Raw genomic sequence first — 21,736 nt, 5'->3', positions numbered from 1 at the left:
CAAGTCCACTGATGGGTGGGACCTCCTCCCTATTCATCTGATCCTGTTTTATCTTCAGGTATCTTCAGGACTGGCTGCAAAGCCCTCCTCTGTGGCCTAACAGGACTGCTCCTCCCTTGTGGGCTGGGGAGGCCAGAGAGCCAGTCATTGAGTTCCTGTTAGAAATAGTCCTTGTTCCCCTCACTTTGGGAAACCAATTGGTTACTGAGGTAGCAGAGGCTACATCTGAGTGGAGAATCTGGGTTATATCCATACATGGTCCTTGGTTGAATATCAGTCTCAGAAAAGACCCTGTGCCGAGACATATTTGGTCCTTGTGGAGTGCCTATCCTTTCCTTATCAGACTAACTCCCCTTCTTTCTTATGATTCCCTGTACTCTGCCACAGGTTTGGTCATGAGTCTTTGCTTTGAAAACACTGCTAGTTAGAGTCTTTCAGATGCACTCAGTAGACTCCTGTCATACGTTCAATGCACATCCCATTTGTCTTTCTAAACAAGGATTGATAATCTTACCCCATGTCCACTCTCTTGATTATCATTTTTAGGTGTATAGATTTCATTATGTTTATCATATCTTATAGGTCTATATAAGTGAGTATATACCTTGTTTGTCTATCTCCTTCTGGGATATTTCACTCAGAATGAACTTTTCTAGCTCCCACCATTTGCCTGCAAATTTCATGATTTCCTCCTTTTTGATTGCTGAGTAGTATTCCATTGTGTAGAAATACCACAATTTCTGTACCCATTCTTCCGTTGATGGACATCTGGATTGTTTCCAGGTTCTGGCTATTACAAATAAAGTTGCTATAAACATGGTTGAGCAAGTATCCCTTTTGAGTACTTGAGCAAACTTTGGGTATATACCTAGCAGTGGTATAGCGGGGTCTGGAGGAAGCATTATTTCTAATTGTCTGAGAAAGCGCCAGATAGCTTTCCAGAGTGGTTGTACCAGGTTACATTCCCACCAGCAGTGGAGGAGGGTTCCCCTTTCTCCACAACCTCTCCAGCATGTGCTGTAGCTTGAGTTTTTCATCTTGTCCATTCTGATTGGTGTAAGGTGATATCTTAGGGTCGTTTTGATTTGCATTTCCCTGATGGCTAATGAGGATGAGCATTTCTTTCAGTGTTTCTCTGCCATTCCATATTCCTCTGTTGATAATTCTCTGTTTACCTCTGTTCCCCATTTTTTCATTGGATTACTTGGTTTGCTGCTTTTCAGCTTCTTTAGTTCTTTGTATATACTGGATATTAGTCCTCTGTCAGATAAAGGGTTAGTGAAGATTCTTTCCCAATCTGTAGGCAGTCGTTTTGTTTTGATGACAGTATCCTTTGCTTTACAGAAACTTTTCAGTTTCATGAGGTCCCATTTATTGATTGTTGCTCTTAGAGCCTGTGCTGTTGGTGTTCTGTTCAGGAAGTTGTCTCCTGTGCCAAAGAGTTCTAGGCTGTTCCCCACTTTTTTTTCCAATTGATTTAGAGTATCTGGTTTTATGTTGAGGTCCTTGATCCACTTTGACTTTAGTTTTGTGCAGGGTGATAAATATGGATATATTTTCATTTTTCTGCATGTAGACATCCAGTTGGTCCAGCACCATTTGTTGAAGATGCTGTCTTTTTTCCATTGAATGGATTTGGGTTCTTTGTCAAATATCGAGTATTCATAGGTGTGTGGGTTTATTTCTGGGTCTTCTATGCAGTTCCATTGATCCTCCTTTCTGTTTCTATGCCAACACCATGCAGTTTTTATTACTGGTGCCCTGTAGTACAGCTTGAGATTGGGGATGGAGATACCTCCAGATGATCTGTTGTTGTACAGGATTGTTTTGGAGATTCTGGGTTTTTGTTTATCCATATGAAGGTGAGAATCTTTTTTTCAAGTTCTGTAAAGAATTGAGTTGGGGAGGGCGGAGCCAAGATGGCAACTAGCACACACAGTTTCTGAGTGGTGGGATACCTGATCTTCTGAATTGGAGAATGTAAGGACCCCTAACCCAGGAAAACCATGGTGAGGCTTTCTCAACAACAGGGAACATTGCAGGAGGTGAAAACTTTGGTCTCCGGTCACTGGGAGACTTGCTTGGGGAAGGAGAGAAACGATCCTTTGTTTTTGCAGCACTCCCTTCCCCCAGACCTCCTTCCTCCTCGGCACAGTGGCACAGGGGACTCATCTTTCTCAGTGCAGACCTAACTGCCTGGGGTATAAAGCCACTGAGAAGGAGCCCCAAGCCCTTTAGCTGCAGACAAAAGCCAGCAGTATGTGTCCCAGAGTCCCAGATTCACACAGCAGCTGCACCATCCTCCCAGGGCATGAATCTGCTAGACACCATACTAGCTCCACAGGATCGCCATCACTAACGGTATGGCCCGCCCAATCACACAGTGACAGAGAATACGCTATATACTCACAAAAACCAGGCAGAAACGTCATACAACCTGGACACACCAGGCGCTGGGCACAACGAAGAGAACCCAGGACTTCCCAGAAAGCATTGGGACTAGCATCCCAGTCTCCAGTTACAGCGGGACATGGTGGCAGAGCAGCACTGAACTGGTGGGGCACCACAGCCCTCCAGTTTAAGACTAACCAGGGCCAAACCAGAGATCACAGAGCCTGGTTACCCCATCCCTGCTGAAGTGACCACCCTGAAATCTCCAGCTGCAGCAAGACCTCAGAACCTGGCAGTGACAGCAGCACAGAAATGGCGGAGCACATCAAAGAAGCAGGGCCAAACCAGAGAGCAGAGAGCCCCAGATACCAAGATCTCTGCCAAGAGACCTGCCTGTAGGTGAGTGCACCCTTGAGAATCTGCAGTTCCCAGATCCTGGGTCCTTCTAAATCAGAAGCCAGGCATCGAACCCCCCTCCCACCCACATACCCACTTTGGGAAACAGAGGGGCACTAGGGACATTGAAGTTCCTGCCCTGTGGGCCTGATTGAGGAGTTAAGACAGTTAATGCCAGAAATTGTGCTGCAATCATCATTAGCGCCTGCGACATATACAGTGCAGAGCCCCTCCCACACACTCAAGGGTTCAACATTAGCCATCACTCTGTCCCTCGAGAAACTTGTCCAAGCACACTTACACACACAGACACATACGTGCACACACGCACATGCTTGCATTTGCCCCATTTACACCTGCATACTTTCCTCCCACAGGTACAGCTAGTCCTCAGCACACGCTGAGAGTGCTCAGCTTCCTGAAGAACTCTCCAGATACCAGAGAGAGACAGCACCAGTCTTATCTGCAGAATCCAACAGCAAACAGGGAAGGTTTCAGATAAGCCAATGGCCAGAGGTAGGCGAAAGAACACTTCCAACATAAATCAGGACATAATGACTTCACCAGCAAACCCCAAAATCGATGGATACTCCAATTCAGCAGAACCACAGGAAAATGATTTTAAAGCCATGCTTGCCCAATTATTTGAGGCTCATAAGGAGGAAATGAACAAGTCTTTCAAAGAGATGGCCAGTCAATTGGAGGCAAAGAAAGAAGAAATAGACAATATCCTTAAAGAAACACAGGCAAACATAGCCAAACAAATAGATACACAAGTAGAGGAAAATTAGTGGCATATAAGAAGGAAATGAAAAAAAAAATAGAGACCATCATAGAGAGACAGGAATCCAAATTCAAACATATGAAAGAAATGGTGCAAGGCATGAAAACAGAATTAGAATCAATAAAGAAAACACAAAATGAGAAAACCCTTGAGCTGGAGAACTTGGAGAAAAGATCAGGAACCACAAAAGTAAGCATCACCAACAGAATACAAGAGATGGAAGAGAGAATCTCTGGAACTGAAGACACACTTGCAGAAATGGATACTTCTCTCAAAGAAAAAGTAAAATCAGAAAAGTTCCAATCACAAAATATCCAAGAAATCAAGGATGCTATGAAAAGACAAAATCTAAGAATAATAGGAATTCACGAAAAAAAAGACTCCAGACTCCAAGGTCCAGAAAATATTTTCAAGAAAATCATAGAAGAAAATTTTCCCAACTTAAAGAAAGAGATGTCCATAAATATACAAGAGGCCTACAGAACTTCAAATAGACTAGACCAGAAAAGAAACACATCACATCACATCATAGTCAAAACACTAAATCTACAGAACAAAGAAAAGATATTAAAAGCAGCAAGGGAAAAAGGCCAAGTAACATATGAAGGTAGACCTATCAGAATCACACCGGACTTCTCATCAGATACTATGAAAGCCAGAAGGGCCTGGGCAAGTATCATGGAGACTCTAAGAGATCACAAATGTCAACCCAGACTACTATACCCTGCAAAGCTTTTAATCAACATAGATGGAGAAAACAAAATATTCCATGACAAAACTAAATATACACAATATCTACACAGCAAACCATCCCTACAGAAGATACTAGAAGGAAAACTCCAATCCAATGAAAACAAATTCACCCAAGAAAACAGGGCATACAGATAATGTCCCAACAAAAATGAAAAGAAAACAAGCAATGAAACAGGGTTAGATCATCGACTCCATTCCAAAAGGAACTAGCATGCATTGTTCACTATTATCTATCAATATCAATGGACTCAACTCACCAATAAAAAGACACAGGCTAACATAATGGTTAAGGAAACAGGATCCAACATTCTGTTGCATCCAAGAAACACACCTATGCAACAAAGACAAACACTACCTCAGAGTAACAGGCTGGAAAACTGTTTTTCAACCAAATGGTTCCAGAAAACAAGCTGGAGTAGCCATCCTAATATCTAATAAAATAGACTTTCAACCCAAGTTAATAAAAAAAAGATAAGGAGGGCCACTATATTCTCATCAAAGGAAAAATCCACCAAGAGGACATCACAATCTTGAATATCTATGCCCCAAATACAAGAGCACCGACATTCGTAAATGAAACATTATTAAAGCTTAAATCATACATTGATCCTAATACCTTAATAGTGGGAGACTTCAATACTCCACTCTCACCAAGGGACAGATCAACTAGACAGACACCAAATAGGGAAATAAAAGCACTCATAGAATCCCTAAATCAAATGGACCTAATAGACGTCTACAGATCGTTTCAACCAAACTCAAAAGAGTACACCTTCTTTTCAGCACCGCGTGGAACCTTTTCCAAAATAGACCATATAGTGGGTCACACAGCAAGCCTCAACAGATACAAAAGGATTGAAATAATCCCTTGTATGCTATCTGACCACCATGGACTAAAGCTAGACATCAACAACAACAGAAACAACAAAAAGCTGACACGCACATGGAAACTGAACAACTTACTACTCAATGACAGCTGGGTTAAGGAAGAAATAAAGAAAGAAATTAAAGACTTCCTAGAATTCAATGAAAAGGAAGGCACAACATACCCAAATTTATGGGACACATTGAAAGCAGTGCTCAGGGAAAATTTATAGCACTAAGTGCCTGCAAGAAGAAATTCGTAATATCACATACAAACAACTTAATGGCTCAACTGAAAACCCTAGAAAAAAAAGAAGCAGATAAACCCAAGAGGAGCAGACGGCTGGAAATAATCAAATTAAGGGCTGAAATCAATCAACTAGAAACAAATAAAACTATCCAAAGAATCAATGAAACAAAAAGCTGGTTCTTTGAGAAAATCAACAAGATGGACAAACCCTTAGCCAAACTAACTAAAAAGCAGAGAGAAACTATCCAGATCAGCAAAATCAGAAATGAAAATGAGGACATAACCACAGACACTGAGGAAATCCAAACAATTATTAGGTCATACTACAAAAGCCTATATGCCACAAAATTTGAAAATCTAAATGAAATGGATAATTTTCTTGAAAGATTCCATCTACCAAAACTAAGTCAAAATCAGGTAGAAAGAATGAATAGCCCTATATCTCCCAAGGAAATCGAAGCAGTAATTAACAGTCTCCCCTCCAAAAAACGCCCTGGACCAGATGGCTTCAGCGCAGAATTCTACAAGATCTTCAAAGAAGTGCTAACTCCAATTCTCCTCAAGCTATTCCACAAAATAGAAACAGAAAGAACACTACCAAACTCATTCTATGAAGCCACAGTCACCTTAATACCTAAACCACACAAAGACCCAACAAAAAAAGAGAACTTCAGGCCTATCTCTCTTATGAACATTGACTCAAAAATACTCAATAAAATACTTGCAAACCGAATCCAAGAACATATCAAAGATATCATCCACCATGACCAAGTAGGCTTCATCCCAGCCATGCAAGGGTGGTTCAACATACGGAAATCCATCAATGTAATCCACTACATAAACAAACTGAAGGAGAAAAACCACATGATCATCTCCTTAGATGCCGAAAATGCATTTGACAAAGTCCAACACCCATTCATTTTTAAAGTCTTGGAGAGATCAGGGATACAAGGCACATACCTAAACATAGTAAAGGCAATATATAGCAAGCCTATAGCTAACATCAATCTCAATGGAGAGAAACTTAAATCAATCCCACTGAAATCAGGGACAAGAAAAGGCTCTCCATTGTTCCCATATCTCTTCAACATAGTACTTGAAGTCCTTGCTAGAGCAATAAGACAACTAAAGGAGATCAAGGGGATACAAATTGGAAAGGAAGAGGTCAAAGTGTCACTTTTTGCAGATGATATGATAGTATACATGAGCGACCCCAAAAATTCAACCAGAGAACTCCTTCAGCTGATAAACACCTTCAGCAAAGTGGCAGGATACAAAATCAACTCAAAAAAATCAGAAGCCCTCCTATATACCAAAGACAAAAAGGCTGAGAAAGAAATTAGGGAAACAACACCCTTCACAATAGCCACTAATAACATAAAGTACCTTGGTGTGACTCTAACCAAGCAAGTGAAAGATCTGTTTGAGAAAAACTTCAAGTCTCTGAAGAAAGAAATTGAAGAAGATATCAGAAGATGGAAAGATCTCCCGTGCCCATGGATTGGTAGGATTAACATTGTGAAAATGGCCATACTGCCAAAAGCAATCTACAGATTCAATGCAATTCCCATCAAAATACCAACTCAATTCTTTACAGAACTTGAAAAAAAGATTCTCACCTTCATATGGATAAACAAAAAACCCAGAATCTCCAAAACGATCCTGTACAACAACAGATCATCTGGAGGTATCTCTATTCCTGATCTCAAGCTGTACTACAGGGCAACAGTAATAAAAACTGCATGGTATAGGCATAGAAACAGAAAGGAGGATCAATGGAACCGCATAGAAGACCCAGAAATAAACCCACACACCTATGAATACTCGATATTTGACAAAGAACCCAAATCCATTCAATGGAAAAAAGACAGCATCTTCAACAAATGGTGCTGGACCAACTGGATGTCTACATGCAGAAAAATGAAAATATATCCATATTTATCACCCTGCACAAAACTAAAGTCAAAGTGGATCAAGGACCTCAACATAAAACCAGATACTCTAAATCAATTGGAAAAAAAAAAGTGGGGAACAGCCTAGAACTCTTTGGCACAGGAGACAACTTCCTGAACAGAACACCAACAGCACAGGCTCTAAGAGCAACAATCAATAAATGGGACCTCATGAAACTGAAAAGTTTCTGTAAAGCAAAGGATACCGTCATCAAAACAAAACGACTGCCTACAGATTGGGAAAGAATCTTCACTAACCCTTTATCTGACAGAGGACTAATATCCAGTATATACAAAGAACTAAAGAAGCTGAAAAGCAGCAAACCAAGTAATCCAATGAAAAAATGGGGAACAGAGGTAAACAGAGAATTATCAACAGAGGAATATCGAATGGCAGAGAAACACTTAAAGAAATGCTCATCCTCATTAGCCATCAGGGAAATGCAAATCAAAACGACCCTGAGATATCACCTTACACCAATCAGAATGGACAAGATGAAAAACTTAAGCGATAACACATTCTGGAGAGGTTGTGGAGAAAGGGGAACCCTCCTCCACTGCTGTTGGGAATGTAACCTGGTACAACCACTCTGGAAAGCTATCTGGCGCTTTCTAAGACAAATAGGAATAGTGCTTCCTCCAGACCCAGCTATACCACTGCTAGGTATATACCCAAAGTTTGTTCAAGTACACAAAAGGGACACTTGCTCATCCATGTTTATAGCAGCTCATTTGTAATAGGCAGAACCTAGAAACAACCCAGATGTCCATCAACGGAGGAATGGGTACAGAAATTGTGGTATTTTTATACAATGGAATACTACTCAGCAATCAAAAAGGAGGAAATCATGAAATTTGCAGGCAAATGGTGGGAGCTAGAAAAGATCATTCTGAGTGAAATATCCCAGAAGGAGAAAGACAAACATGGGATATACTCACTTATATAGACCTATAAGATATGATAAACATAATGAAATCTATACACCTAATAAAGATAATCAATTAGGCAGACATGGGGTAAGATGATCAATCCTCGTTTAGAAAGACAGATGGAATGTGCATTGAATGTATGACAGGAGTCTACTGAGCGCATCTGAAAGACTCTAACTAGCAGTGTTTTCAAAGCAAAGATTCATCACCAAACCTTTGGCAGAGTACAGGGAATCATAAGAAGGGGAGTTAGTCTGATGGGGAAAGGATTAGAGCTCCACAAGGACCAAATATATCTGGGCACAGCGTCTTTTCTGAGACTGATATTCAACCAAGGACCATGTATGGACATAACCTAGAACCTCTGCTCAGATGTAGCCTGTGGTAGCTCAGTAACCAATTGGTTTCCCAAAGTGAGGGGAACAAGGACTATTTCTAACAGGAACTCAATGACTGGCTCTTTGGTCTCCCCACCCCCGAAGGGAGGAGCAGTCCTGTTAGGCCACAGAGGAGGGCTTTGCAGCCAGTCCTGAAGATACCTGATGAAACAGGATCAGATGAATGGGGAGGAGGTCCCCCCTATCAGTGGACTTGGAAAGGGGCACGGTGGAGATGAGGGAGGGAGTGAGGGACTGGGAGGGAATAAGGGATCGGGACACGGCTGGGATACAGAGTTAATAAAATATAACTGATAAAAAGTAATAATAAATAAAAAAAAAGAATTGAGTTGGTATTTTGATGGGAATTGCATTGAATCTGTAGATTGTTTTGGCAGTATGGCCATTTTCACAATGTTAATCCTACCAATCTATGAGCATGGGAGATCTTTCCCTCTTCTGAGATCTTCGATTTCTTTCTTCAGAGACTTGAAGTTTTTCTCAAACAGGTCTTTCACTTGCTTGGTTAGAGTCACACCAAGGTACTTTATGTTATTAGTGGCTATTCTGAAGGGTATTGTTTCCCTAATTTCTTTCTCAGCCTTTTTGTCTTTGGTATACAGGAGGGCTTCTGGGTTTTTTGTTGTTGTTGTTGTTGTTTTTTGAGTTGGTTTTGTATCCTGACACTTTGCTGAAGGTCTTTATCAGCAGGAGGAGTTCTCTGGTTGAACTTTTGAGGTCAGTCATCTATATTATCATATCATCTGAAAATAGTGACACTTTGACCTCTTCCTTTCCAATTTGTATCCCCTTGATCTCCTTTAGTTGTCTTATTCCTCTGGCTAGGACTTCAAGTACTATGTTGAAGAGCTATGGAGACAAAGGGCAGCCTTTCCTTGTCAGTGGGATTGATTTAACTTTCTCTCCATTGAGATTGATGTTAGCTATAGGCTTGATGTATATTGCCTTTACTATCTTTAGGTATGTGCCTTGTATCCCTGATCTCTCCAAGACTTTAAATATGAATGGGTGTTGGACTTTGTCAAATGCTTTTTCGGCATCTAAGGAGATGATCATGTGGTTTTTCTCCTTCAGTTTGTTTAAGTGGTGGATTACATTGATGGATTTCTGTATGTTGAACCACACTTGCATGCCCGGGATAAAGCCTACTTGGTCATGGTGGATGATATCTTTGATATGTTCTTGGATTCGGTTTGCAAGTATTTTATTGAGTATTTTTGAGTCAATGTTCATAAGAGAGATAGGTCTGAAATTCCCTTTTTTTGTGTGTGGTTTAGTTATCAAGGTGACTGTGGCTTCATAGAATCTGTTTGGTAGTGTTCCTTCTATTTCTATTTCCTGGAATAGTTTGAGGACAATTGGAGTTAGCATTTCTTTCAAGGTCTTTTAGAATTCTGCGCTGAAGCCATCTGGTCAAGGGATTTTTTTGGAGGGGAAACTGTTAATGACTGCTTCAATTTCCTTGGGAGATATAGGGCTATTCATTCTTTCTACCTGATCTTGACTTAGTTTTGTTAGATGGAATCTTTCAAGAAAATTATCCATTTCATTTAGATTTTCAAATTTTGTCGCATATAGGCTTTTGTAGTATGGATTTTTAATCTAATTTATACTACTCAGAAGATCAGGTTTAGCTGACTTTGAACCAGGAGGAAATATTAACTATTAAAGAGGAAAAAAAGGACTCATTCTTATCTGTGGGAAATTCTTTTGTTGTAACTCAAGCCCCACCCCATGGTTTGTCCAATTGGAAGATGAAGAACAAGCTTCTGAACAGCCTTGAGTAGAGAGTGTCTAGAATTGGGATGCCCTTGATTTTCTTCAATTTTTTTTCTCTGAACCAAAAGAGATTCCTGTAGTGGAATGCTCTGAGGAGCACATGAAATAGTTGGATCCTGTTCTCATCTTTATTTTTGCAAGTCCATGTAAAAGGAAATTTTATTCATCAGATGTGACTGACCGTTATGCTCATTTATTTTGGCCACAAGAACCCTACTCACCTGAAGGCCATCTCTAATAGAAATCCCATCCAGAAGCTTGTCTCAAGGCTGATAGGACCATGTTCTGTTTTATAGACATGAACCTTTAGAGGGTGCTTTCAGCTTTCTCAGAACTGTGGGTACAGGATGCTGCCTGCTTCCAATGGCTGCCCAGACACACGATTTTTGAAATTTTTAAGTTCTCTTACAAGTTTTAGCTTTCTCTTTGTTTCACCATGTTTGTGGGGAAGAATTAGGACTATGAAGTGAGGAATGGGAAATCCAGTCAGTGTATAAATTCAAGCATTTTTGGCAGTGACCTTGGTTACTACTTTTTTTTTATTAATTACACTTTATTCATTTTGTATCTCCCCATAAGCCTCTCCCTCCTCCCCTCTCGATCCCACCCTCCCTCCTCTTTCTGCATGCATGCCCGTCCCCAAGTCCACTGATAGGGGAGGTTCTCCTCTCCTTCTTTCTGATCTTAGTCTATCAGTTCTCATCAAAAGTGGCTGCATTGTCCTCTTCTGTGGCCTGGTAAGGCTGATCCCCCCTCAGGGGGAGGTGATCAAAGAGCAGGCCAATCAGTTTATGTCAGAGGCAGCAGTTCAGTGTCCAGGTGGGACTTTGGTTACTTCTATGTCCATTGTTTTTACCAGTATCTGTCCCTGAAAGAAGTACTGATGTCTTACATTCTGATGGCTGGTTGGGGGGCATCTCCAGTCACACTCACAGCATCTCTATAAACCACTCTATGTTACTTCAACTGTCCTTCATAGGACAGGTTGCTAGTAGGCATTTTTCCTTGGGAAATTTTTGTGTCTATGGACTTAATTACTTCCTAGGTAAGGGTGTTTCCTGCAAATGCTGAGGTGGAACAGATGCCTGCCAACTTCTACTCCATACAACCATTGCTTATTTTTTTCTTCTAGTTCTCAAAGGAGGATCCATCTAGTAAGTCCATTTATTGAACTCAGATTAACAGTAGTTTAAGCTTTGTGGATATGTGAATAAACAGACATCCTGCTGCTTAGAGGCCAGTGGAGGGAACAACAACAAAAAGCGTGAACTTTCCAACACTTCTGAGTCCTTTCCCCACACCTATTCTTCCTGCAGATTAAAAGCAATATTGCCTTTTTTGTTCACATCAAAAGCCTGAATCATGCTTGTTTTTCTCAGTCCTTCAATTTTATTGGCAAGACTGGACATAGTGGCACATGTTTAATTCTACCACTCAGGAGTCAGAGACAGGTTGATCTCTGTCAGGTTAGGCTAGCCTTATCTATATAAGGAGTTACAGAACAGCCATGACTACATGGAGAGACCCTAACTGAATAAAATAAAACAACAGAACACACACACACACACACACACACACACACACACACATTCAGGCATATACTCCAGCACATTTTATTCGATTTATCTTCAAGTACATTCACAATTCAACCACTCCTTACCATGTCTTTGGCCACCCTTCTTTATTTTTCTTTGTGTGTATTATTAGGCATATGGAGGACAGAGGCAAATCCTGAGTATGGTTCCTTAGATACTATATCAAATTTATATTTTATTTAGACATGGTCTCCCACTGTCTTGGAACTCATCAAGCAGATAGACAGAGACTTGTTGATTAAAGAGCCCCAAAATCTACCTATCTTTGCTTTCCCAGTACTGGGGTTAGAAGAGTATGTCACCATACTTGGAAGTCCTGCAAAGGGTTCTGGATGATGACTGAGGTATCTCCAGTGCCCTCATTGCCATTTGACTGATTTCATATCATCAAATCTCTCAGTTTTTCTCCTGAATTGTGTATCTCACTAGATCATTCTCCCATAATTCTCCAGTTGCTTCTCATCTCATCTGGAGTAAGAGTTTTCACCATGACATTTGCTTGTCAGGACACATGCTTATATTTTAGGAGTGTTCAACTGTGGGAACCCTGATCATCTAGTCCCTCAAAAGAAGTAACCCTTTTCCAATGACATTTCCATAACAAACCATAATAATACAACCCTGCCACTACCACAACTAGAATTCTGGAGCTCCCAAGGAGAGGTAAAGGCATAAGTCCTGGAGGGAGTCTAGAGGAAGGTAGGGCCACATGGCAACATGGCAGAAAATGGTGGCTGTGGTGTTTTCCACTGCACTGAGTAAGCTAGGCATAAGAGGCTTAGGTTTGTATCATGCTTGAATTGACAAAGGATCACATACCAAGAGCCTAATAACCAGGAGGTTATCTTTTCAGTGGATATATTCTTCCACACCCACACCATCAAGTCATAGGCTAAATAAAACTTTTCTGAGGCTGATTTCCCCCCTCATTTAGTCTCTACTTTGCATTTGACTTTAGTCACTATGCCAGGGTATTATCTGTAAGTAATAACTATATATCTCAATTTGTCTGGTCCAGTTCTAGCTTATATCTGTTTTCTGGTAGCTCTATTCATTCTCAAATATATCTTAGTTCAGATGATAAGGCTTCCAGTCATACAAAATTTCTCACCATAGTCCTTTACTGGCCTCTGGTCACACACAGGCCTGCTGCCACAGTCCTTCCCCAGCTTTAAGTCACACAATGACCTCCAGCCATAGTCATTCCCTGGACTTCTGCAGTCATCAAGCAGGCATCATGCCACAGTCCTCTGCAGTCACAAATTCACACCACAATCCTTCCCCCTCCTCCAGTCTCACAGGAACCTTCTTGACCTGAACCTGAAAGTATTCACTTACACTGGAAGACCCTCAAGTCTCTCTAGGAAATTTTAGTACCCACATGCACCAAACAAATGACAATTTGAATGCACAGAGCCTGGTTGAAAGACGGCTGAGGAGAGGCAACTTACAATTGCTGCTGCTACTCTTTACAAATGAATGTTGTTTATGACAAAGGAGACTAAAAGAACTCAAACTGAGTATGGTAATACATGCCTGTAGTTCCTGCACTCAGGGAGCTAAATCAGGAGGATCACAGAATGTTTGAAAACAGCCTAGACTTCATGGCAAGATTCTATTTCAAAAATGGAAAAAATAAAATAAAACAAAAGTGAAGAGGATCAAATAGCTGGGGGAAATGTCTCAGCAACTGGTATTTGCTCTATCTGCACAAGGCTCTGATTTCCAAACCTAGATCTCCACTACTTCCGCCCTTCCCTCTTTGCTTCCCTTCCTACCTACTTCTCTCTCTCTCTCTGTCTTTCAGAGAAAAAGAGAAATCCAGTTGTTCATGTAAAATTGCTTGTCTTTTTATTTTTATCAAGCAAAATATTTTAAGGCAAATTCTAGTAGACTTAAGGTTCTCAGGATAAGCAAAGAATTACCAGAATAAGTTAATAAAGTTAAGAGGGATTTCTTAGCTAAATACATAAAGTCTTTTGTACAAGAAATTTTCTCTAAGTGGAAAATAAAGAGAAAGACTTAAAACATAACTCACATTTCAAAGTTCCTTCCAGCCTAGTCATCTAGCACTGTGGAATAACTTATTCTGTAAATAAAATGTTTTCAGTCAAATATTGCAACTGCACACAGAAGCCAGCAGTTCTTTCATAGTTATTAGTGAACAGCAAATGAAAGAAAATTTTGCTAAATATTTGGGGCTTCCTTTCCCAGGCGCAGGTTTCTCAAGAGGTCTAACTAACTCTTTACCAAACCTACTCACATGTTTGAACCAGATGCCTGACTATTTTATCTTCTGAGCCTACTATAGTGTTAGTAATATGTTCTTTGCAAAGCCATTTTGTCAAGCTACTTAGGAACTGGTATCCCTCACTGGCTCGCCTGTTTTTGCAGCAATCCAATCTTTCAAATGCAATCAAGGCTGCAGATACACTGTGTTTGCTTCAAACAGTGAAGCCCTTAGGAATTATGTCAGGAAGAAGAAAGTCACAACTCTACTACTAAGTATCAACATTTTCTCTTTATGATTTGATTTTAGAGCCAGATGCAGTGTAATCACAGCACTTGAGAAGGGAAAGGCAAGTGTATCTATGTGAGTGCAAGGCAAGCCTGGTCTACAAAGTGAGTCCAAGACAACCAGGGCTCCACCGAGACACTCTGTTTCAAAAAGTAAACAATAAAAAGTTTATTTTTATATTTAATGATAGGTGTTTATGTGTTTACATGTATGTAATTGTGTGTGTGTGTATGTGTGTGTGTGTGTGTGTGTGTGTGTGTGCTCACAGAGGCCTAGGTATTAAATACAAAAGTGTTATAACTCCCCAGTAGTTCCAGTTTCCATACCAGGAACTTAAATAGGGTCCTCCTTGACTGTAATACCCATTTAATACTCAATTTAACCATTGAGCTAGCTGTTAAAGCATCATCCATATTTTCAATTCACCAGTCATATGCCATTTCATGTTTTTGTCAAAACCTGTTCATTAAGGTCTGTACTTAATAGAGAGATCTAAGTATGTCACAAACCTTCCCATTTCTCAGCTGCCATGGACACAGTGAAAGAGAGACTCTAAAATATTTAAAAAGAAAATGTAAGATGAAGACATTTTCCTAGTTTTCATAAAGTCTGTGGTCTCTATCAACATACATCTCTCTCTCACACACAGTTTGGTTTTTTTGAGACAGTATTTCTCTGTGTATCTTCAGCTGTCCTGGGTTTAATTTGCAGAGCAGGCTGGCCTTGAACTTGCAGAGATCTGAGTGCCTCTGCCCCTGCAAGTGATGGGATTAAATACATGCATCACAATGCCAAGCTTTATTTTAATGCAGAAAATATGGCTTAACATTTCATTAGGAATATAAAATAAAACCAACCAAAATATTAATTTATGTATAAAGGAAACATTTATAATTATTGTCCAAATCACTTAGGTTGGTGGGAAAACCAAGAGTGTGATTTTGCCAGATACAGACAGATATTTTTTGTGAATGTATGATGTTTGGAATTCTTGAAACTTCTAAGAGGATATACAAATTCTAGAACCTCAATGGGAGTTACTGGTTGGTAGCTGGATGTTGTTAGTTGTGGTTTGTTAAGAATTTATGCCCAAGTAAGGAACAAGGAGAAGAAATTAGATATCCTGATGATGAAGATCAAACTTGCCCAACAAACTTGACACCCCAATAATCAGGAAGTAGTCTAAGGATAATGACACCCCCTTTCCTTTCTACCATTTTTTTCTCCTATCTAGAATTAAGGAGTTAAAGGGTAGAAAGGGTAGGAAAGTATGGAAGTCAGAACAATCCACAAACTAGCAAATGCCAGCTGCAGAAACTACTCTCTAGGAAGCTGTCAATGATGGGAACATGTCATTAAACCTTTGTCAAGATCCACAGAATATACACCAGCAAATTTGGGCAACATGAAAGCTATGGATTTTAATATTACTACATCAGTTCCAACAAATGTATGACTAAAAAACTATAAGACACTATTGATAGGGAAAACCAGGGAGTGTAGTGTCTCCCTAGGAATATCTGTATTTTAGTTTTCTTGTAACCCAAAAAAGCCTGGTGTGGTGGTACATGCCTGCTACACCCACACCAATGTTGCCATAGTAGCATAAGCTATAGGGCGGGGATATGATTTCTCCAGAAATAATGCCCCCTGGAAGGTCCCTGGAAATCTCATCCCACTTGGAAAAGAGATGTGTTCTGAGATTTCTACGCTTCTTTAGTTGTGGCTCTGGGGCTGGAATGATGAATTCTTTGATCTTTCTCTGTGACACCTGAAACAGCACAACTAACTTTATAAATAAATTTATTATTAGTAGATTGTTAAAGGCTTTAATAAAAATAATAAGTTTAAGAAAGGTAATGAATTAGATTTAGTATTAATAGGCATTAAGAATAGTGGAAAAATAATAGGCTCCTTCTTAAGAAATAATAGCATGAGAGGTGCAGCTGGCGGGAGTTTCCCCCTCCCTTCAGTACCTTGTTTCTAGGGAAGATCATAAATCTTTAGCAGGACATAAGGGAGGATGGTTGACAAAGATGTGTTTAGACTTTGGCAGGTATTCAACTTGGCTTGGAGCACTACAGCTCCTGACATTCCTCTTCATTAGTGATAATGAAACCATAGTTTGAGGTTTTTGTTTCTTTGCATGATCAGAAAGTTTCTAGGCAAAGATTTCTTGTGGGCACTGCCCTATGTTAAAACATAAACTTTGTATCCTTAGTAAAAGTCTGAATGTTCTGGAAAGCATGCCAATTTTAAGATGCTTCCTTGTGAGATCACTATAAAAATACTAGCTTGATTTCAGTAAAGTTGCAGCAGAGTCAAAACCATCAAGGTGTCTCTGTCTGTCAATTCTTCGCCAAAACCGTGTCTTCCTGTCCAAAGCCTTGTTCTCTGGCGGACGACAGGAGCCTGACTGGGCCAGTCCGTGGCACATGCCTATAGTCACAGAACTCAGGGGAACAGAGTAAAGTGGATCTCTGTGAGTTCAAAGCCATCATGGACTACATAGGGAGTCTAGGACAACCAAGGCTATGTCGAAAAAGCCTATCTGGAAAACAAAATCAAACTTGAATAAAACAGTGCTAACATAGACTTGTTTAAAAAACAAACCAAGCCAATTGTTGATTTACCTGTCTTTTACATGCAGGCACATGCACACAGGCATGCATGAAAAAGCACACCTGAACATAATTTCTACAAGCCAGACTTTTTATGTCTTTCCTGCTTAAGCTATTTTATGTGATACTAAGGAGAATGTGCTCAAGAGAGCACACATTTTTTTAAATGGATCCTACTTATCTCAGATATGTTGTAGACATCTAGCGAGATCTCAAGACCTAGAAGCATGAACATCATGACCTTTGTACAAACATAACCTCATGGCAATCCTGTTATGAGTAACCTATATCCCTTGGCAAAATATATCACTTGATTCTCCTATGACTTTTGACTATAGACTAGCTCCATAGTGTACCAACAAAGTAGGATCTCACAAATTCTGAAAGTGGACAACCTGTCTACTGCTGTTCAACCTCCCCCATGCCCATGCCTCCAAAGAAGTGAAAGGTTCCATTCATCCGGTGATCTGTCATGTTACATCTGGGGTACTTTGCTCATTCAGGCCTCTGGTAATTTGCATCAATATGACATTTATATGCATAGGCTCTATAGTTCCACGTTTCCATAATTTCTTTCACTTAATTTCTCTATTACCAAATTGGACAAGAACTAATTATTCCCAATACTGATGAAAAACTCTAGCTGTGAATTATGTTCCTGGGCATCTTAGATTGATTTCCTGTTGCATGATTAAATACCCTAACAAAGCAATCTAGGAGATTATCTGGGTCACAATTCCAGGTCATATTCCACTAATGCAGGGATATCACTGTGACAGGAGCTTGAGAGAGCTGATGACATTATATCCATAGCCAAGATCAGAGAGTAATAAATGAATACATGTTCTCCTGTACTGAGCTCATTTCTTCATTCATACAGTTCAGGATTCCCTTCCTAGAGAATGTGCCACCCACAGTGGGCAAATCATCACTGCTCAATTTACTTAATCAAGAAAATGCACCCATAGGGGCTATAGAGATGGCTCAGTAGTTAATAGCATTGGCAACTCTTTCAGAGTACTTGGGTTCAATACCCAGCATGCATATGTTAGCTCACAACTTTCTGTAATGCCAGTCTCAGAGGATCCAATACCAGTTCCTGGGTATCAGGCACACATGCAGCACACAGACATATGTGCAGATAAACAGCTATACACATAAAAACAAATAATTAATTGAAAAATAATGACTCCCCACTCACAAGTCAACTAGATCTAGTCAATTCCTGACTGATACTACTACCTTCCTGTGTGCCTCTAAATTGTGACACATTGACTGTTTAAACTCTCGAGCACATAAGTCTGCTATAAAATTTACCCACAGGCTGTGTGTGGAGATTGATATATGATTCTCAAGGGCTGAAATCTAAACCCAGTGTTAGCAAGGATGTTAATGAAGGCTCTGAGACAGAACCCTCCCTTTCCTTCTGCAGCTGCCTGTGGATCCAATATTCCTGGCTGAATATGCAAACTGCACTCTCTGCTTCTCTCTTCACCTCCAGGTCTGATCTCTGCTCTTTCACAGAAAGCTGTTGATTTAAAGAGTATTATCTTATGACCCTTAAAGACACTGAATAAAGATGCTTTTTTACATCAGGTCACAATGATGTGTGGCCTGGGTCTTAAGGACTCAGACATGTTTGAATCAGTTACAGTTCTTGTTTCTGGCTAGCAGAGAAGAGGTCTGCATCTGATGTGATGCAGTATGTGATGGAAACAAAACCATGTCTGTCTAACTCTGAGCTCTCACTTTGGACAAAGAACCCCAATGCATTGTTTCACCTGAACACTTCCATTGGTTGCTGTTGAAAACCAAATGGACTACTGTTGTTAAAAATCTCCCTCTCCAGGCAGCCTGATCTGGCTCCTTGTATTGGTCTGGCAAGCTCATGAAATGATTCATTTCTGCATGAAATGACTATGAGGACAATAATGAAACTAGAACACAGAGAGATCTGTTATGTTGGGCTGTGGTTAGCAGAGCTCTAGCTGGCTATATATAATGGCAATTCTTCCATGTTGTATTGGCCAAAAGTTTCAAGACACAGCTGCTCTGGGAAGTACAAAGGCTCTGCTGTCCTCTTCGAAGAATATGTTCATCAGGAGTTAACTCAAAATTCCAATTCCCAAGTCATTAGGGATACACAGGGACTTGCATTAGGAAGATGGAAAACATGGTGCCTCTCTAACAAAGACTGTCTCCAGAGCCTCAGGCCCCCATTTCTCTGAGCAATACCAGCTAGTGTTGACTGTGAAATTATGACAGAAAACTTAATGTGCATATTTTGAGCTTTTACGTTATCAAAATCACTCAGAGGAAAAATGCAAAACATCTATTTAAAAATATTTTTATTTTAATTTTTATTATTTACATTATTATTCACTTTTTATCCTTCCTGTAGCTCTCTCCTCCCCTCCCAGTCCTACCCTCGCCCTTCTCCATGCATACCCCTCCTCCAGTCCACATATGGGGAGGTTCTCCTCCTCTTCCCTCTGATCCTAGAATATCAGGTCTCATCAGGAGTAGGTGTATTATCTTCCTCTGTGACCTGGTAAGGCTGCTCCCTCATCAGGGGGAGGTAATAAAATAGCAGGCCAATCAGTACATGTCAGAGACAGTTCCTCTTCACATTTCTATGGAACCCACTAGGACACTAAACTGCCATGGGCTACATCATGCATGGGTTCTAGGTTCTCTCCATCAATGGTCCTTGGTTGGAGTATCAGTCTCAGAAAAGATTCCTGTGCCCAGATTTTTTTTGCTTCTTTTGCTTTCCTTGTGGAGTTCCTGTCCTCTCCAGGTCTTAACTATTTCCCACTTATTTCATAAGGTTTACTGCACTCTGCCCAAAGGATGGCCATATGTCGGCAGGTTAATACCCTTTAGGGTAGAGGCTTTCAGAGGCCCTCTGTGATGGGCACCTGTCCTCTTCTGAAGACCATTCTCTTTGACTTTCTGAATGAGGATTGAGCATTTTGGCCAGACTCCTGCTTATTGATTTGTTTTCTTAGGTGTACAGATTTAAGTAGGTTTATCCTATATTATATGTGTAATATCCACTTAGGAGTGAATATATACACTATGTCTCTTTCTATTTCTGGGATAATTCACTCAGGGTGATCTTATCCAATTCCTACCATTTACCTGCAAATTTCATGATTTTCTCTTTTTAAATTGCTGAATAGTATTCCATTGTGTAGATGTACCAAAATTTCTGTATTCATTCCTCAGTTGAGTGGCATCTGTTTTGCTTCCAGATTCTGGCTACTACAAATAAAGCTGCTACAAACATGGTTGAGCAATTGTCCTTATTGTGTACTTGAGCATATTTTGGATATATGCCCAGGAGTGATATAGCTGGATCTTGAATAAGCACTATTCCTAATTGTCTGAGAAAACATGAGATTTATTTCCAGAGTGGTTGTACAAGTTTGCATTCCCACCAGCAGTGGAGGAGGGTTCCCCTTTCTCCACTTCCTCTCCAGCATGTGTTGTCACTTGAGTTATTCAAGTAATCTGTATGAGGTGAAATCTCAGTGTCGATTTGATTTGCATTTCCCTGATGACTAAGGACGTTAAACATTTTTTAAGTGTTTCTCTGCCTATTCTGTATTCCCCTATTGTGAATTCTCTTTTTAGTTCTGTACCCTACTTTTAATTGGATTACTTGATATGTTGCTGTTTAACTTATTGATATATATATATATATATATGTATATATATATATATATGTATATGTATGTATATATACTGGATAATAGCTCCTCTGTATGATATAGGGTTCAGGAAGATCTTTTCCCAATCTGTAGGCAGCCATTTTGTTTTGATGACAGTGTCATTTTGCTTTACAGAAACGTTTCATTTTCATGAGGTCCCATTTATTTATTGTTGTTCTTAGAGCCTGTGCTGTTGGTGTTCTGTTCAGGAAGTTGTCTCCTGTACCAATGAGTTCTAGGGTCTTCTCCCGTTTTTCTTCTCACTGATTTAATGTGTCTAGTTTCATATTGAGATCTTTGATCCACTTGGACTTTAGTTTTGTAGAGGGTGATAAGTATGGATCTGTTTGCATTTTTCTACATGTAGACAGCCAGTTAAACCAGCACCAAATGTTGAAGATGCTTTTTTTTTTTCATTGAAAGTTTTGGCATCTTTGTTAAAAAATAGGTGTCCATTAGTGTGTGGATTAGTTTTAGTATTGTTGTTCTATAGTACAGTTTGAGATCAGGGATAGAGATAACTCCAGTAGATCTTTTATTGTAGAGAATTGTTTTAGCGATACTGGGTTTCTTGTTATTCCATATGAAGTTGAGATTTTTTTTCTTTCACTGTCTATAAAGAATTGTGTTGGTAATTTGATTGGAATTGCACTGAATCTGTAGATTGTTTTTGTAAGATAGCCATTTTACTACACCTATCCTGCCAACCCATGACCACGGGATATCTTTCCATTTTCTGATATCTTCATCTAATTCTTTCTTTAGAGACTTGAAATTTTTTATTACATT

The sequence above is a fragment of the Meriones unguiculatus genome (assembly GCF_030254825.1).
Source record: "Meriones unguiculatus strain TT.TT164.6M chromosome Y unlocalized genomic scaffold, Bangor_MerUng_6.1 ChrY_unordered_Scaffold_23, whole genome shotgun sequence".
In the NCBI taxonomy this organism is placed as follows: domain Eukaryota; kingdom Metazoa; phylum Chordata; class Mammalia; order Rodentia; family Muridae; genus Meriones; species Meriones unguiculatus.
Note: the sequence above shows the minus strand (reverse complement) of the source record.